We start from the raw sequence: 20,014 nt of genomic DNA, 5'->3' as shown, positions 1-20,014 counted from the left end.
TAGATTAATATACAATCTGCTGGAATTTAACCATTCACTTGTAAATACAGGGTGTTTAAATACAACTTCCAAAAAAATGTTTTGTACAATTAATTGATGTAAAACTATAATTTAAATCAGAAAATTGGAAATGACATATTGTTCAAGTGTAGTTTTCAAGTAATTCGTTATGCAATATGCTGAGCAAAGATTTGGAAATTTATTTATTTATTTGTTGACTATTTGAGAAAGAAATAAACAATAAACAAATAACTTAATCAAACGATAGGTTGCGTTAATTTATTAACAAGAATACATTTTTTTATGAATTGAATATTTTTTTTTAGAATTTTAAACTAATTATTAATTTATTTAGTTCCATGAGTAGAGGTTACCCGTCAAAACTCAAGAACCTGGTGTCTGATACGTAGTTATAAAAATATACCTTCAGTTTATTTGCAGTTTCTTTGTTTCTCTTTTGTTTTAGGCAAGCTATAACTAATAAGTGAATTATATACACCGAAAAGGTTATTTTATCTATTTTCCATTAAATTTTAAAGTTTTTACTCTGTTAAAATTAATTGTAAGGTACACGCGGCGTACCGTTACAGCTTGAAATCAATTTACACGGAGAACGGACGTTGAACGTGTGGTTCGGACATGGAAGATGAGTGTTCCAATCCTTCTTAAAAATATATCTCTTAGTCTGCATTCCTAATGGACCAAACGGAGCATGAAAGAAAATTATTAAAAGGTGGGGTGGATTTTCATTGTGGTTTTTAAAGTGATTTTCGGACGGAGAAAGGGAAGCTGTAGCCCAACAATGACCACTGGCACATCTGACCAGTAGCTCTGAGCATTAATTCTGTGATTTTGGGATTATTTTTACGCTCATGCCAGTAACCCAAGTAATGAAAAGTTCGAATTTTTCTTGTTGCTACTGTTGCCCTATAAGGAGAAATAGACGTAATAAAATTCCAGAAGCATGTACCAGGAGCGTCATTTCAAATTTTGCTTGGGGGGGGCAAGACCCCTTGATATAAGCAAAATTTCGCGTTTTTCACTGATTTATTGCTATTCTATTGATAAAATCTATATACATATCAAACTCAGGGGGGGGGGCAAATGCCCCTCCCTGCCCCCTCCCCTAAATGACGCCCCTGGCATGTACCATTATAGGTACACTTCACATCGGCACTCCCATTAAGAAAAAAGAAATTATGGATCCACGCCCCTAAAAGAAATCCACATATGGGTATTATCGTCTTGTCACTTCAGATTATTTAAGCAACTATTTTTTTCTCAAATAATGCCAAATTTCACATTAATTATAGAAAATATTTAGCTTTTGCCCGTAGGTCCTTGCGTAAAAACAATCATATTGAATTTATGATTCTTTTCAAAGAGATTTGTAGTCCCATATTAGTCACTGGTACATAAAAGTAGTATGGAGTAATTATTCTGTGCATCTTGCATCTAATTTTACACTCACGAGCATTCCAAGAAATTGAAAGTAAAATTTGGAATTTTCATCTCTCCTCCCCTATCTGACTCCGAAAGATACCAAATTACCCCCCGTGCCCTGTGCCTCCTGTTACCAAAATAATATCCCAGATTTTTACTATCGTAACGCCAAATTACACATTTGGCCTAACTGACAAAAAATAGGCTTTTCCGTATGTCCGTGCTAAGGATATTTATCGTGTATTTTTGATGTGGTTTTTGCATGGGAGTTTTAGCCCAATATCAGTCACTGGCGCATGGTAGGAGCATAGTAATATTGTATTATTGGTGATCAATTTGACACACACTGGATTTTCCAAAATAAAATTTGGAATTTTTATAAAGATCCAACGCCCCCCTAAAGCGATGCGTTCCAAAATAACATTCAAGATTTGAGAAACACATATTTTTTTCCCTACAATACCTTTCGACGCCGAATTTCACATTAATTAACAAAAAAAAAAAAAAAAAAACAACTTCTTCTCTTATGTTCGTTCTAAGGATATTTATTGTGATATCTTTATTTTAAAGGTTATTGTAGCCCCATTGTCAGTCACTATCACATGTAAGATGCATCGGAGCATTAATTTTGTGACATTTGTGATTATTCTGATGCTTACTGGCATTCCGAAAATGAAATTTGGGATTTTGATAACATATCAACCACCACCTTGCCCTTCAAAAGAGGGTCCTTTACAAATTAGAGTTTGAGACGGCTGTACTAGGTTTGAGAATGAGGGTTTTTGCATTTTGTATCAAATACAACCCATATGACTCAAAAACTTTATCTTTATTGGGGAAAACTGTTTCTAAAATTTAACATTGAATCTCCCATAAGGAAAACTAACTTTTTTGTTTACGCCCTGAAAAGGGAGGCTAAACAGCAATTTTCTTTTGCTTTAGAACTTTTAGCAATTCAGATGTTTCTCAATAAAAATACCAAATTTTATATTAGTAGTGTGAAAAAAAATTATCATTTCTCAGTGCTGTAGAAAATTACACGAATTATGGAACAGTCTGTATAAACAAGTATCGTGTAAATTTAAAGTATCTCTGTATGTATAAATATATCCTGGTTGTGGAAATTGCGTATGCAAAGATTATGTATGATACGTAGACGACACAACTGACATTATCTGACACCACGTCTTCAGTAGGTGAGTATATAATTGTTTACAAGGAGTGCGTGATTGAACTGAGACACTGTTCATGTGCTCTCACCACTGACTTCAAATGACGGAATGTTATATTTACTCAGATTGTGTAGTGGTTAGCGCATCAACATGCTAAGTCTGGGACTGTGGTTTGATTCTGCCCAGTCGTGCATTGTTTTACTTTCTGTTTAATTTACACTTATAAGGGTTAGATAATATCTATTGTTTCGTCTATTTATATCACGTAAAATGAACTCAACCGTCAGAGGTGTTCAAAGTTTGGAAGCATTTTGTTGAAGGGCATCCATTTTTGTACATTTCTAATTACGAAAAGTGTGTCTGCCTTCCGGAGACTAATTCAAACAGTTCAACCTAGATCCTTCAATCGTTAAAGTGTCCTTACAAAGGAAATTTATTTTCTGTCTGTTCCAGGGCAATGTGCACGTTCTCTCATAGAAATAGTCCGCCACGACCCTACCTGGAAGTAAATATTCAAGTGACATATGTAGAACACAAGAGTAAAATATGACAAAAAGAAGATAAAAGTGAACACTGGCATAATACATGATACTAGATTACAGTATGTTGAAAGATTACAGAATGTTGATTTTCACTTCTGCTGAACAGTAAGTCCTCTTTCATACGCAGCCATTGAGTTGCAGCACTGTTTGTGAAGCGTTGCTTTAAATTAGAAATGAAAATGAAATCTTTCAGTTTTACGTCCCACGGTTACGCCTGTCAGGCGAAAGGAGACGGTGATGATGAGTAATGAATGAAATGGTGGAATGAAGAAAGTGGGAGGAAACGGGAGAACCTCGAGGAAACCCACGCACATGGTGTTTGCCCACCACAAAGTTCACTTGGCGGGAGCTTTAAATTAGAGCTTCCATACGTAGCAACTGCATTTGGTACTACCGTCTGCTCTAATGCAAGTCTCGAAGAACTGTATCCGAATGTATCATTTAAGAAAAAAAAATCAACTTTCTTCGAATACTGATTAAAGACGAAAAATGCACAATTGTTTATCATTTCAACTTTATCTAATTTTACACCATATACTAGAACTCTCGTCTGTTTTAAAATAACTACAGAGTATTCCTCTATTTTGTGACATCCCGGTTATTAAAGCAAAAGATACCATGAACAGATGGTTGCCTGCTTCTTTATATTACTACCATCTTCCAATTTACCTAAATATAACCTACTCTTTCTGTAACGTACAACGTTCCCATGGGAGCTAACTAGTCGTCTATTTAGTTTTGTTGTTAGAATATTTCCCATTTCCAGCTACTTCTATTTGCCAAATGATTCATTTCCGGATCTATTATTAGGATTCCTCGTGGCTGTGTGGTTAGAAGTTTGCTGTCTATGCAGGATGCAAAGTTCGATTTACGCCGGTAGCTATTTTGGTTTGAAAAATGAAATAAAATGACACATTTCTGTTTAACGTTGCACAAGTATAGCCGTTAGACTAAGGAAGACAGACGATGATTAAACGAGGGAGTGATAATGGAAGAATTGTTCGAATCAGAATGTGTAAGGAAACGCAGTAACGCGAAAAAAAAACCACGAGTTTGTGTACTACAAACTTACTCGGTCGGAGATCGAACTAGGGAGCCTTCACAAGAGATACGCGCTCTACCACTGAGCCACCATATCCCACACCTGTGGTTTGAATTAATGCCACGGATCTACGTTTAATGTAGCCTAGTAACTTAGGTATTATATATTTCCATATGTTTCTTGTGTCCTGGCAACGTCGTCGTACTACAAAGAAAATACGTGGGTGCTAAAAGATGTCGTGTCTGCTGTCCATGGCACAACTCAGATGCTGTATATGAAAGAGCTGTAAGAGATACAAACGTGAAAAAATAATAACCATGGGCTTTTGGGCTAATGGATAACGTAATGGTTTTACGTGCTTATGTTTATTTTCAATATGGCATAGATAGGCGAGCATTTATTATTATTATTATTATTATTATTATTATTATTATTATTATTATTATTATTATTATTATTATTATTATTATTATTATTATTATTATTTTGTAAATAAAGAGCATTCTTCTTTAAATGTAATCACACCTATGTACTATAATGCACTAAAACATATATTTCAAACAAAATCGCAACTCCTTCCCCTGTTGTCTCTAACGTTACCTCCGTCATGGGAGATCCATATGCGATTTCCAGCCTGAACTCATATGATTCGGATTCTGCGTTAAAGAATATGTCCAGGTTTTACATAATATCGCATTAGTAGGGATCCTAACCCCAAAACAGCACAGTCTATATTGTTCACTCTTGGGCAGAAAGCAATATAGAAAGTTGTTCAGCCTCGAAACTAATTCATTTGTAAACCAGGCAAGCAAAGGCATTATTTTCGGAGGGCAGGAGCAGAATCCCTCACCCTGAGTTTGTTGATATGCATTTCATTTAATTTGATTTTGAGTTTAACGTCCCTTCTCAGCAGCGAGGCTATATAGGACGGAGACCTACTGATTAACGTGGAATCCGAACCACATGAGCTCCCGCCGGGAATCGAACCCGGGTCTCCCGCGCCGAAGACCCGTATGCTAACCACTTAGCCACGGAGGAGTTCATTGATATGCATTTGAGTCTGTTGATATGATGAATATACATTTGAGTCAATAGTGAAACTATAAATATTGGTGAGTGTTGTCTCAGCCACCCACAAGCAAAACTCGAAATTAATAGTGAAGGCAAAGGGAATGATTAAGTAAGGAAATATATAGTCAGCTGTAAATTTTTTCAGTACTAACAAAAGTGGCCTTTCTGCGTACAGAAAGATATGTAATAAATATTAAACCTGAAGTGTAAATATTGTAGAAATTCTCCTCCTTTCTTCTTCAAAAATATATATTTTTAAATAATGAAACAGTACTTTTAAGGAATGGATGGTGTCTCTCAGCTTACGTATATCCCAATATCGAACACTTTCAGAATACAGAAATACATATTTCAGTTTTTTATGAATTTCCGCCATTTCTATCCTACAGAGGGTTTTCCAAAAAGCTATTCCTCACTTCGAGTTTATATATCGGATTTTATGTGTCTAAGTTGAGTAGGGCTATGTTTATATTGATCATTTTCTGAAGAAACAAAATGAAAACTTGGATATTGCTGACATGAATTATTATCCGTTCTTAGAAGCGGAATTTTTAAGAACACTGAAACACATATTTCCTTGTTTTTATTTTAAAATGCATTATTAAATTTTACACTTCAATGTTAATTGAATCCTTTCATTACCCACGTTCTAAATAAAGGAAAGAAAGGGAAATTAGCATATAACAAAGACCCTCTTGTGAGTGTATTTGTTTTGAAACACTGAAATTCATTTCATTGCATTTAACTAAAAGTCTATAAGCCAAATTTAACAATTCCAGCTTAAGGCAATCTTTAAATTTGGTACTTTCCTGACCTGAATAAAAAAGAGATATGAACACTATAGAAAAGAAATCATTTTCCTTGTCAGGAGGAAAGTTTCGATAACTCTGACTCAGGTGTTTCCTTGTTTTGTTGGAAGATCTGTCGTTTGGCTGACGTTGAATGGCCTTCACGCTCCATTGACTTATCATTATGGGATTATTTTTAACCTATGGACTATTAGAATGACGTGATCTACTTCCAGAGCTGCCATATTATAAAGGAGCCGCGGTGTTTATTATTATTAATTATTTACAGCAATTAACAGTAAAATCCAGTCCGTTAATACAAATAACCAGGAAAGGGTCGTTAGTCTATTTCAATTTTAAAGAAACGGACGTTAAATAGTCGTAAGATGCGTCGAACGTTTCTAAGAGTTACGTGTAAGGATGTTGGTTGGCGGCGAGCAGAAGCGATGAGTATTATGCTGGAAAGCTAATCGCAGTCCGTGTATACATCGAACCAGGCTTTCTCTAATGTGTCACTTTGATTATATTGGTTATCCTATGGAGAAGAAAGGGGTTCCAAATCTGTGCCATAATAGAGTTTTTCACGTGCTCTCATGTTAGAAATTTTATAATTTGAAATATAAATTGCTCAAATAAATCGAGACACCAAGCATTTTCATAATATTTTCCTCACAATATCAAACGATACCGACATTGTGTTTCTTGATTATCATCGGAAAGGGTTTGAATTGTTTCAGATGAATTTTTTAAACTATTAGATCTGTGCCAGTCTTGGTTTTATAATATCATTTGGATTCAAAAGAATATCTTAACCCTGTAATGATTGGGCAGAGAAAAGTTTCATAAACGGTCCGGCTGGGTCTGAGAGACCCAAGAATATAAAACGGCATAATTAATTTCTAACTGATATTTTTTAAATTAAAACATACTTTTATGCAATTACAAATATTTCTAAAGCAGAAAAAAAATTGAACATATTTGTAATTATTTGCAAATTTTTGTTTAAATTATACGATCTTTCCTAGAAAATTATATATAAAAAAGAATACTTGTTTACATGCTGTTTTCGTAAAGGAAACTTATAAGTTCATTTAACATAACCTAATGCACCACTTATGTTGAAATGTCTGAATGTCAGGGAATACAGTTTCTTGTTTTCATTGTTGGCAAAATTGTTGTCTAATGGTGGAGTGGATGGAGCTTCCTCCGGCAGCGGCAGTGGATAATAATTCTTCACTCTTATCATCTTCTTCACAACACTCACTGTTACTATCATAGTAACTAAATAATTGAAAATCACGATCTGCATCGGAACCATCCAGTTCACTTTCATCATCATATAAAATTCTATGAATTTCACTCACAGAAAGTATTTCACGTTCGATTATGTTCAAAGTTTCTCAATATACCAACTGAAATGTTGTTCGCGTATAGGACCTACATACTCAAAAAATGTCGAATAGGTAGTCACAATAAAAATTTAACCTTCTTACAAGATTCTTGACACTGGCAAAAAAAAAAAAAGTCGGTCATACGGTCGGGCTGGGTCTGACAGACCCACGTGAGGTCTCGAACTCTATTAAAAACAAACTAACAATAAATCAAATTGGTTTGCAACACTAGCGTCTCTTATCGGTAGTTTTTGGAAGGTATAGGAAGTTACAACTCAAACCGCTAACTTTAAGTTGAAAATTTTACTTAAAGTATAAGTAGTTGGGTCTGACATACCCAGCCCGAACGTTCTAGGGTTAATGGGGGGGGGAGAAAGAGCTCAACTGTTTGTTTCAAATGTTAAGCATTAATATATTTTCCTTGTGCAAAGAAGAGAGATTTCAACTAGTCTTTCTGTGTTGCTTTCTGGTTAAGAATATACGTTTTAGAGAGTTGAAATTTAGTTTAGGAAATATGTATCTACACTGTTGGCTTTTTACAGCAATGAGATATTTTATAATTTATAATGACTTTTCTATTGCCTAAGAAAGATTTTCCTACACGAAACATTCTTTCAGGTGACTGCCGAGTGTGGTAGTAAAAATAATGTTTATTGCAAACTTGTTTGTTGTCATTATAGCAAGTGGACAGATGGTTACTCTCCTTAATCATTGTTTTCTTGGCATTCCACGCAATAAGTGAATAATTTTGAAACAAATGTTACTCGTTACTAAAAACAAAAGGACTAAACATAAAAGAATTGTCAATTATAATAGTTTTATTCATGCTCAGACATATGTAGTTACATTAATACATTCACCTGCAAGGATAAGTTTCCTAAGAAATGTCGAATGTAATAACTTTTGAATGATGCAGCTAAAATTACTCATAAGATCGAGCTGAAATTTAATGCACAAATGAAGGCTACCAGGTCTGAAATAACACGACTGAATGTATGTTTAAGGAGTGGTTAATACATCACAAGCAACTATACCTCATACATACGTGACGGTCTAAATGTGTCATATCTAAATATTCTAGTTTATTTACTGAGTTGAAGGATATCTGGTTTAGTATGGTTCACACCTATATTGGCCAATAGGGCTATAATAAAGAAATTATTAACTTATTCTTAAGTGTGTGCTCTTTTTGGGCGATATTCTAAAAAAAACTCAGCCGATTTTGTTCAGATTTCTTATTTAAATATCTTATTAATATCCTGACAATATATCATTATTAATATGACTTGAGAAATCTACAAGTATTATTTAAATATTGGGGAGAGGTGTTTCGAACGATTTTCAAAAAAATCACTCGTGTGATTTTATTCACAGTTCATACATAAATGTCTTCATTAATAACTATATTATATGACGTAAGTCATTTCATACAAAAAGTTTAATATGAAGTAGTATAATTTTGGGGCCGAGTTTTGTTAGGGAATATTTTCCCATAATATCTTATAATTTAGTTCGAATTCAGAAGAAAACATTACAACATTATTGAATCAGTTGTAATGATAATTTTCTTAGGAGACGTAGAATGCATTCGGATAGCTTATGTTGCGTCTTTTATATGTATAATATATTAAAAGAGCTATATTTTTTTCACTAAGTTTAACAATATATAGGTTACTGTGGTTCAGGTTTATATTGATATGTATAACAGAGAAACATGTATATTTGACAAAACAACAATTAAATCAATATTAATAGAGACCGTAATTAGCTTTATTAATTGAGAACTGTGTAAGTGAACAGTAGAAGTGATTTGATGTATGACAACTGTACCTAGTCTAACCATAAATTCTGTCACACACTTGTTTGTGAATATCTGAAATATAGTATGACATTTTTCAATTTTCTATTAATATTTTATAACCACATACATTCTTTACAATTGGCACCTATCAAACTTCAAAATGTTCACCATTGTCACGCACACAGGCTTTGAGTCTCTTGGGCCAGTCATCTATTGCAGTACACTGAGTATCTGAAAATCCGCCACTGCTGCCACCAAGGAACGCTTCAAACTTTCAGTGAAGGGTGTCTTTTCTTGCAGACCCTATCTTCTAACACTGCTCACAATTTGTAGTCCAGAGGGTTTAAACCGGGGTACCAGAAGGCCACTCAGCACTGGAGATGAAATCTGGTACATTGATCTCCAACCACTGTTGTGTCATCCTTGCCTTATGAGCTGGCGCAGAATCCTGCTAGAAGGTCCAGTGATCATTGGTAAACATGGTGTCACTCAAGGCCTACACAATAGGCTCCAGGACAGTTTCCCCATATACCCTGGCACTTGATTTTACACCTTGCTCTCAAAAGTGAAGTCTGGTGTGGCCTTCATAGCTCACCCCCACCAAACCATGACTGAGGAGGGGTGGTGACCTCTGAAAATTAGGAATTCTCCTACGAGCTTCTCGAGAACTTGCCGCATATATCCTATCATTTTGGCGGTTAAAGCTCTCTTCAATGGTAAAGATTTTCTCGTCGGTAAAGAGAATTTGCCGATGTCCATTGCTGGCGTATCGCTGTAGGAGCTGTCTTGCTTTCCGATTCCTCTGCTGCTTCAGCTGCGGTGTCAAGAAATGTTCCGTGCTCCGCCGATAAGCTCTGAGCTTTAGGTCTTCAGGAAGTAACCTGGACATTGATCTTCAGGCCATGTTGAGCTTCCGTGCCATGAACTTCTGTTTCTGGAGTGGATTTCGCCGCACACGAGCCGCCACTGTTCTCACACTGTGAGGGCTACTATCCATTTCTTGGTCTCAGTAAACCTCTGGATTGTCCGGTAAACAAATCTTTGATAATTTTCAGATGTTTCAGCAGTTTGAAAATCTCACTTGGTGAATTTCCATCCTTATGCAAGGCAATCACTGCAACTCTATTTTTGTACTCACCCCCCTCTGTGCTTAAGCGTAGCAGATCCATCCGTTCTCTTTCCCTGTTCGGCACACACTGGCCAGGGCTGACCTTGAGCTAAATTGTACCTTGCCACCTGCACGACAGGTTCTACAGTCAAAGCCAAAAGTTTGTGACAGTATTTATGGCTAGAGTAGGTATATTTCTTTAACTAATAATTCGATATTCATTTTTACTTGCACCTTCATCCTTTATTGTATCTCGTATCACTAATAACTCCATACGGATTACACAACTAACTTTAACGTGGGGTGAACATCGTAAAACCTATCGTTTACTTCTAATGTCAGTAATGTGTTTTTTTTTTCTGGTATAACTACTCATTGAAATCCCAAGGCAAGATGTTGCCTAAAGTTGTTAATGGTCTCGTAGACAAAGACTGGGAGCTTGATGATCGTAAATGAGGGCTGCGATAAGCTCAATAGAGCCAAATTATATATATGCAAAGTAAAAATCGTTACACATTGTGACACCATACGTTTCATATTGCAACAATTGTATAAAACAGCGTGCGTAATGTGCAATGTACTGAAAAAAAATCAAGTGTAAAAGCAAACTAATATTTGCATAAGTACGTAACCTATTTTGGTGCAATAAAATTCAATAATTTTAAACTGTACTTTTTTTTTTTTTTACATTGATCCATGGATGAATTTCTATGATCATATGGGAATGTACTGAACTATTTTTAACCTAACTAATAAAATATAATTTGATTAAATGATAATAAATCAAATAAAGTATCATAAATATGTTCTGCTACGTTGTCACCCCAGAGTTCTGGAAACAGTCGAGGATATATTTGTACCACCATAACCCATCTAAAGATACCAGTGTTGACAATGAAACTACTCTCTGAATATCATATGTTGTTTTGTTTCGATCTGAAAGATTGAAGACATTTTATTGCAAGCAACGTTCCTTTACAAAGGGATCCTATTTATCCAATCAAAAGTATTCAGATGTCACTAAAAGCTTCACGGTACATTAGAAAATAATATTTCTGAGTTCCCTCTTCAGCTTGGAAGTATCAAAAAGTGAATCTTATTATTCTTAGAATGGAATAAGCAAACCACGAAGTCAGTTTCCATGAAGCGACGGAGGTGAGGGTATTTACAATTTGGACTCACCTGTTGAAAGTTCCTTGGTACTTAGTGAACTGTGAAGAAACAACAAATACAATGGGAGGCGTTTATTCAAGGCAAAGTCAGTATCATTTTACAAAGAAAAAGCCTGTAAATGATTTCTGTGATTTCCTAATGAACTGTTATCGAAAGAGAAAAGAGAACATATGCCTGTATTTAAGGTGGATCATCACCCGGAAGTCAGTACATATTTCAACTTGTTCCCTTAACTACTGCGCAATGAAACGTTACATATTTTAAATATTGTGCTATAATATAAAGTTATGTTTCAGATACAACACAAGACACTGATTTATTTGGTTGTGTATTCTGATATCGAAAAAGAAAAATATTTGATTCGCTTTATAATGAGCACACAAGATGGCACTTGATGTTAGATCTTACAAAAAGTGTTCAATTTTATGAAATATTTATTTGAGTGTATAAAGTACTTTAAAGTAACAATCTTATTACAAAATAGATATATTGTTTGACCGTTTTTCGTGTTATGTTTCACATTTTATTTAAATATTGATTTACGTTTAAGAAAATAGATTTTGAGAAGAAACTTGCGCAAAACACCATAATGCGTTGTTGCCAAATTTGTACATTTAATTTCCGGATTCTAGCGTTGTAGTTCGAGAAGTGGAAATTAGCTGAGAATTTCGATAAGGGTCAAAAAGTAATTTCTCCAGTAAGTATCCAAGCAGAATCCCATGATTACTTCCTTTATTATCTGGCACCAGTAAACACTCGACACTACCAGGCAGCGCCGCACAATTCAAGCAATTTTTATAATAGCACCGAGAACACCTAGTGATCTACCTTAAGGTCATTCTTGATGATCATAAAAAACCTTCAAGAATTAAAATTCTTATTGCGGTGCTTTCGTTATATTGTTCTATAAAATAATATATTGAAACATGCATATTTACAAAAATGCTATCCTGCTTGAATACATTCTTGAACTTCTCAATTTCTATACAACGAAATAATATTCTTGTATCTGAGCTGAAACGGTTGGTTCGCATTGAACAATATTCATTTTGCCATACAGATGCTCTTCAATGAAAAATAACCTTTTATAACCATCTAGAAAATTATAATGTACATAAAAATTAATGTCGTCCCTTAATTGTTCACAATTCTTTTTTCTGTGTTTCCCAACTTTGTGTCCAATTTCAGTATGAAACTGTGAGATTAAATAATCGCATTATGAGCATACTGTCAACGATATGTGCCACTAAAGCTATTATTATTCATTAAAAGTAAACAAGAGTGCAAACATACGACATAACTAATGATACAGTACTTATCATTTAAATATGTTATTGCGGTTATATACTTTGTTTCCATGGTTGCACATATAAATACAACAATTGAAATACCAAGGCACATAACTTCAGAATTTTTCAGTATGTTTTACTCCTGTACTAAATAGGTATAAGGAATACAAAATAAAAGAATATTTAGGAATATCTTGATTTATTTCAGTTTGACTTAGTGGGTCTCAGAACTGAATATATTAGCACAATATTCATTTACATTTATTACATGAATTACACTAGCAAACACATAAAAGTTGCATATCACAAACGATATGATCAAGGAACGACTTAGCTAATTATAAATTTCCTAATATTAGCTAACTCTGATCTTCTTGATATTAAACAAAAACACATGCAATGAATACAAAATGTTTCTAAAGTCAAAATAATAGATCGAAAATTACTTAAAAGGAACACTGCTGACTATTTGTAATAAAAAAACATACTATTTTACCATTCTTAAAAACGTAACATCAAAGCCTTTATACGAGGGTCATTTCTAACGTCTTAGAAGCAGCTCATGCGCGACCAAGTGTTTGAGTGGTCTGATCAAGTTCAATTTTATGTCAATTATGAGTCAGAGTTTAGGCATGACGGTTGTTTCTGTGTTTCCTAGTTCGCGTTGCTGACTTGTGAGAAATTCAGTGTTAACTGAGATCTGATTCCACATAGTGACCAGCTTTCCTATATCAAAATCGAAACTATACTTGGGAACAATATAACTGAAATTTAAAAAGCTTTGAGAAAGCTTTGTGCTTCTGTAGTGTAGTAGATCTTGTCAGCTCGTTTCCGTAAACGTCGTGTAAGCACTGTGGAAATCCAAGAAGTAGAAGAACATGAACTGCAGCAGTCTAGACCTCTGAGATTATTGTGAATTGGACTTTGACAGAGGATCGGCGAAAAACATGCGAGTGAATTGTATACGAGTCCTGAATGTCTGTCAATTCAGTTCACAGAACCGTTACCGAAAAGTTAAAGATGAGAAAAATTGCTGCAAGATGGGTTCCGAATGATGAGTGAAAAGCAGAAAGAATTTCGCAAAAGAATCGCAGAAATAATTGCTTCAACGTTACAAAACAGAAGGAGATAAATTTCTACAAAAGATTTGGGCCCACCAAACTGATTTCTTTCCCACATTGAAGGAACCACTGAGAGAAAAATGTTTCTACACAATTGACGAAGTTTCCAATGAGGTGTCCAGAGTGATCAGACAACTCAATTATTAAGGTGCACTATCCGAAATTCAGAATTTACTAAAACGTTGGGAAGTTGCCATAGACAAGAATGAAGATTATATTAAAGGCTTGTAAAGGCATTTTTACAATAAATTATTTACTTCCTAATATCTTTCAATGCGAAATATTTTTGAAATTACCCTCGTATCTAACTCGTAAATTCATAAACTACGAAATAGGCGGAATATTCCGAGAACCCTTAAATTTTTGGTCTATTAGTAAATCTGGTAAACTCTCCAGATCATAGTTATTAAGCAACTTACACGTCTATGTAAGAGTTTTGCTGATCCTTTGCATATTGTAGGAATAGCTAATATTTCCTCACTAAAAATATATCATTTTTTACTCTTAGAAAAACAAAAGTCAAAAAATATTTACAAATTTTCATAAAACCATCACATGTATTTTCTTTTGTGATATTTATATACTTTCGATGTTTAATAATATATTTAATATAAGAGGAGTACTGTATGTGGTCTAACGTTTCATTTCTACTGCTTCTATTCTCCATGTTCTAATGCAATTTAGAGATAAAATGTTATCATATATGTAAGTGGTTAAGTGCGCGGACATAATTATGAAGCTTTAACTGTACCACATAATAAAGACATAACTATACTACGAATAATAATTGATTTTTGTCATTTTAAAGGACTTTTTACACCTGTTGAAAACACAATACTGGATAGTATCTGTTGAAAACACAATACTGGATAGTATCTGTTGAAAACACAATACTGGATAGTAAAAGGCAGGTCTATCCTGGTGTTCTCTCAATCATCACGTAGGCTTATTACGTGACATTAATGGCAATCACTACCTAATGACTTAACACTCACTTCCAAAAACTTAATAACCCTAGAAACACCTTGGGGGTTGCTCGAAGGCCTACAAAATACTTTTGTTACATTTTGTAACATTTCTAATTCCATTAAAAAAAATGAAAAAATGGATATTGGCAAGCTTGAGCCCATTCATCATAAAACGTACTTGCTTAGTTCTTAGTGTTTTGTTTTTTATTTTCTATTTATAAATAAAGAAAGTGCTGTGGGCCTCTTTGTACTACTAAGGAGTTATTCATCGCATACTCTAACTGATATATTCCAGTATTTTGGCTATTTATTTTATTCTTCTTTGAAACAATTTTGTTATTGCAACATGCAGGGACACTCTGAGTCATTATTCTGGTGCCGTGTTGCCAACTGCACATTATAAAAGTTTAGTATATATATTTTCTTTTAAATTTTTTGCACCTAAATATTTTACTTTTTACTACATTATTATTTCAAATTTGGTAAGACTTAAAATCACACAAACACACACGCATGCACACACACACATACATATACATACATATACATAGATAGATAGATAGATAGATAGATAGATAGATAAAGAAAAAGAGAGAATCAAGTTTAAATAGTTATTGGAAAAACTATGCTGCGGCACCTCTGGTGTTATCAAGTATTTTTAATCATAGAATCTACAAGCAGCAGCCTGCAACACCGATTGAAGACACACATTTCATAGGAAATTGTCAGTTCGTTATTCTGTGACTGTGACTTCATGTGGGAATCTGCAGCAACATTGGAACAATGGCAAATTGTGCTCTTCGCCAAAGTTTTATTAAAAAATAACTTAAACTTTGAATTTGACATATAAGGTAGTGAACTCGAATGTAGTAAGGTGGAAATAACCCTGTCAGATTTTGATGCAAAAGATATTTTATTTGAACATTTTATTTGATAATGCAAATAGAACAAATGGAAGCAGTGGCACGTTTCTTGCAATGAATCTATTGTAATATTCATGATGCTGTAGTGGTGTTACTTTACAAAACTGACAGAGAAATCGTAACTTGTTTGCTTACCTTTTACATGTTCATTCCATAGGTGCAAAAACCTAAGGATGTGCTACTAGAAAAATTGTAACTTGTGTTGGCAACACTGCTTCTCTGATGACATCCCCTATAGTGTCCTACGAACATGTCTCACACTCACTAGATTTTTGCGGAAACAATATTTGTAAGAATTTCGCAATTCCAAGTATTACCGGTATGGAATTGTAAAAAATTAATCCTGAATTCCTTGGAATACTGACCTATACCCCATTCTTCCCCATTCTACCCCACTTTACTACAACACCACCAAAATGCTCTTAGAAGCCGCCTTTGTACGCATACTACACTGCACTAAGTTGATATTAACCAGTTTGATAGTTTTTTTCTACACAAACAAATAAAATAAATAGGTTGTATTTGCTGACATAAATAAAAATGGTAACTTAAACAATTACACACACATAGTGGCAACACTGTGGCAACCTAGAAATAATGGAGAATAAAACTGAATAAAACTATATGATGTCTGAGACAACCCAAGTTCATATCAGACAAGACAAATTGTTTTCCGTTAGAAATAATGACCTTTATGCTGTGCGCCTCAGAAGCCCCCCCCCTCCCGTTGGTGTTCCATATAACCCCAAAACACCTTGGTGTTAATAGGATTAATGTGACGTGAATGAATGGAAATATGAAATTAAACATTTTATTGTTACACTGTTGTTTGAAGAACACAGAAACTACTGGCGTTAATATCTTAACCAACACATATAATTTAATGTAGTGTGTGTCCATACGTGATGTAAGTTCCACCAAAATAGATGTGCTACAAAATCAATGAAACACAAGTAAAAAAGCGTGTTCCTTCAATTTTCAAAAAAAAAAAAAAAAAAAAAAGTTGTATAATATATGAGACACAGGTCACTCACACAAAACTAATATTTAAATTCCACACACTAATTAGTAAATGCAAACATGACATGGCGAGAAAAAATAATATGACATCCTTCCCAGCAGTTAACAAAAAGTCATGAAATATTCTATATGGCGAGTTTTCGTATTAAATAAATGTGAATTTCTCAATTAATGTTATGAACACCCGCATGATATTATTTTCGATGCACAAAATGAAATATTGAATATTTTGCATATTTTCGTAGAACTCTTTTAAGGAGAAAAATTAATCAAATTAATGTTATTTTTTAAACTAGCTATATGAAATAGGAACAAACTTTATATCTTATATTTAATTCTGATAAGCCTTTATTTTCTTAAGTTACGTTGCAACTACTAAAGCCTAGTAGCTTGTGTTGGGCATAACATAGTTGCTTTCCGCTTTAAAGTACGTATGATTACGGACACACCATTATATATCACATTGAGTAAACTTTGATATGTACTTAGTCCTTGTGTCACCATGAGTGCATTTACTTTCTGTAATTGTTGTCTATATAATTTTGAAATTAGTTAATTATTGAAGTAATTACTGTACAGATTGTTTGCAGTGAGTACGTTTTCGTCCTATATGGTCTCATTGATAAAAGTCATGAATGAACCACCTCAATGTCCGTAGGATTTCCTCATCTTAGAGCAGACAAAAATTGGTCTAACAATGAAAAAGTAAAATATTTCTACAACACTCATCAAACTGGCTCCTATGAAGAAACTAAAAACTCCTCCAATCGAAACTGTAATGATAGAGTAGAAAATACATTAATGAAGAATGTATCCTTTTTCTTATGTAGCATAGCTAATTATGTTTTACATTATTTATATATTTATTTCAAATATAATGAAACTAATACACTAGTGATACCGGCAATCGTTAGAGTTGGAGAATGAATCAGAAAATAAGCTAGTAGATATTTTGAGCTATTGATAATATAATTGGGTCATGTAAAATACAGCAAAACAAATATATATTAAAATCACTTACACCTTATATAAAATAGAATAATATTATTTTGGTTGGTTTAAACAAGATCGAAATGCCTTTCTGTAATGTATGTAGTTATTTTACTTGATTTGGGGATCTAAAAAATAATATTATGTTTGAAATATAATCTTAACTAATAAAGAGTTGTTGCTTCGTAACATCTCATATTATGTGCAGAAAATTCAATAAAGACTGATCCCTGGAAAGGATATTAAAATAAACTATCAAACAATCCTATTAGAAGTTTGTAGGATATGTGATAACCTTCCATTAACTTATTTTAAATGTTTATGTAATGTCTTCTAAACGTTTATTTAATTGTATTTAGAGTTGTTTTGCGTGTCAAGACAAAAAGGACACGAAAGCTGTTTCTACTTAAGACCCGTCAAGAATATATATATATATAAAAATCAACATTCCTAGAAATTTGTAAGGAAACAAAAATAAGTCACGAAAGTATAGGAATAATTAAAGTCTTCTTGCAATACCGGTATATGCATCACGTAAAAATATTGACACTCTTGATATTCTGGTATTAATAACCACTACTAGTACATAGAAATCAACATATTTTTAAAGCACTTTAAAGTTATTTTAAAAATATTGACTCAGTTGCAATCATTCATTCTAACACCTATAAATACTTATTCTATCTTTATATTGAACAACTGAACAAATACAGCTGTAATCGGCTATAATAGGATCTCTTACACCAAATCTGTGCTGATAAGTAGAATGGTTTTTTTCCTGATGTATGTAGTTTCATATTGTGCCATTGTGACATATGAAAATCTATGCACTGTGGGTGTGACAGAATTCTAGCAGCAATTACATTTTGTTGTGAAAAAGAATATAACTAGATATAATCCTGAGAAGTCACATTATAGTTACTCCTATATGAGTACATAAATCACCTACATTCTCTTCTGGGAACCTGTAGTGAAATTTGTTAATGGTTATTTCAAACACAAGTTATATTAGTTACATGAAGGCAAACCTACTAGCCAGATAAAAAAAAAAGAACCCGTAAGGCATTAGAAAATCATTGCGTATCTAGAGGAGTAGGCTCCAGAGTACAATCCTGTATAAACATCACTTTCGTGGTTTTCTTAACCAATGTAATTATTTCTACCTGTGTAACATCACAACATGCCCTTCAGATTGCATTCTATATCTGTCTCTCAGAATCCGTCGACAAGTTTCAAACCAAGATGCGCAGATCGCTGCGGAGGACTTCGTATTCCGCCATCCTCCCCATTACTCTTCCATCCACTGCTCTGGCTTCGAAAGTACCAGTGATACTAACTCAGCGAACTTTGCTACAACAAATATCACCTGCTAAAATAAATGACAAATATTACCGTGTAGCATTTCAGTACCGACTCGTAATTCTCATATCAATGGTCCATTTCATTTAATCACGCTTTTGAAAATGCGTAGTGGTGATAGCTCTTCGTATTCTACGGTAGTATGTTCGCGTATGTTCGTTATTAAGCTTTATAACGAAGAGAAACCAAAATGCGAATCACTTCATTTTGTGGATGACACATTAAAGACTGACCTGACACCCGAGTCTACTAGAACATTACGATACTGAACCAGGAGCGAATACAGAACGGGGGGCGCATCTTTCTGAAAGGGAAATATTTCTGTCTTACTTCATTAAGACGAGTTGACAAAGGTATTTTGGTCAATATAAGACAACAAATAAGCTGCTTCCAGTCTATTGTTAGTACAAACTATGTTTCAAGTCTTATAATGTTTACCATTTTGCGCCCCCCATACTTCTGAGTAAGAACGGATAATTACACTGTTCTACAATAAAATAAAAAAAAGTTCTATTTCTGGATAACAAAGTAGTGAATCTGAAAAGATTTTCACTCGTAAATTCAAATCTGAATTTAGTTTTTAAACATCAGGGATAGTTTTGAAGTAATCAGAACGTAATGTTTGTGTTTGTTAAGCATTACTATATATTGTTGACACTATATATTACATAGAATTGTAGGTATGCGAAACAGTTGTCGACCGTACATAATGGTTTACTTTTTTCTTTTGTACTGAGTGTCTTTCTTGTCTCTAATGATACACCAGCAATAGTCTTCCAGCATGGTGGGCATTCACTTCCCTTCATAGCGTTT

Source organism: Thermobia domestica, chromosome 1 (genome assembly GCF_964235325.1).
Source record: "Thermobia domestica chromosome 1, izTheDome1.hap1.1, whole genome shotgun sequence".
Classification (NCBI taxonomy): Eukaryota; Metazoa; Arthropoda; class Insecta; order Zygentoma; family Lepismatidae; genus Thermobia; species Thermobia domestica.
The sequence above is the reverse complement of the archived record's forward strand: the minus strand, read 5'-3'. Positions refer to the sequence as shown.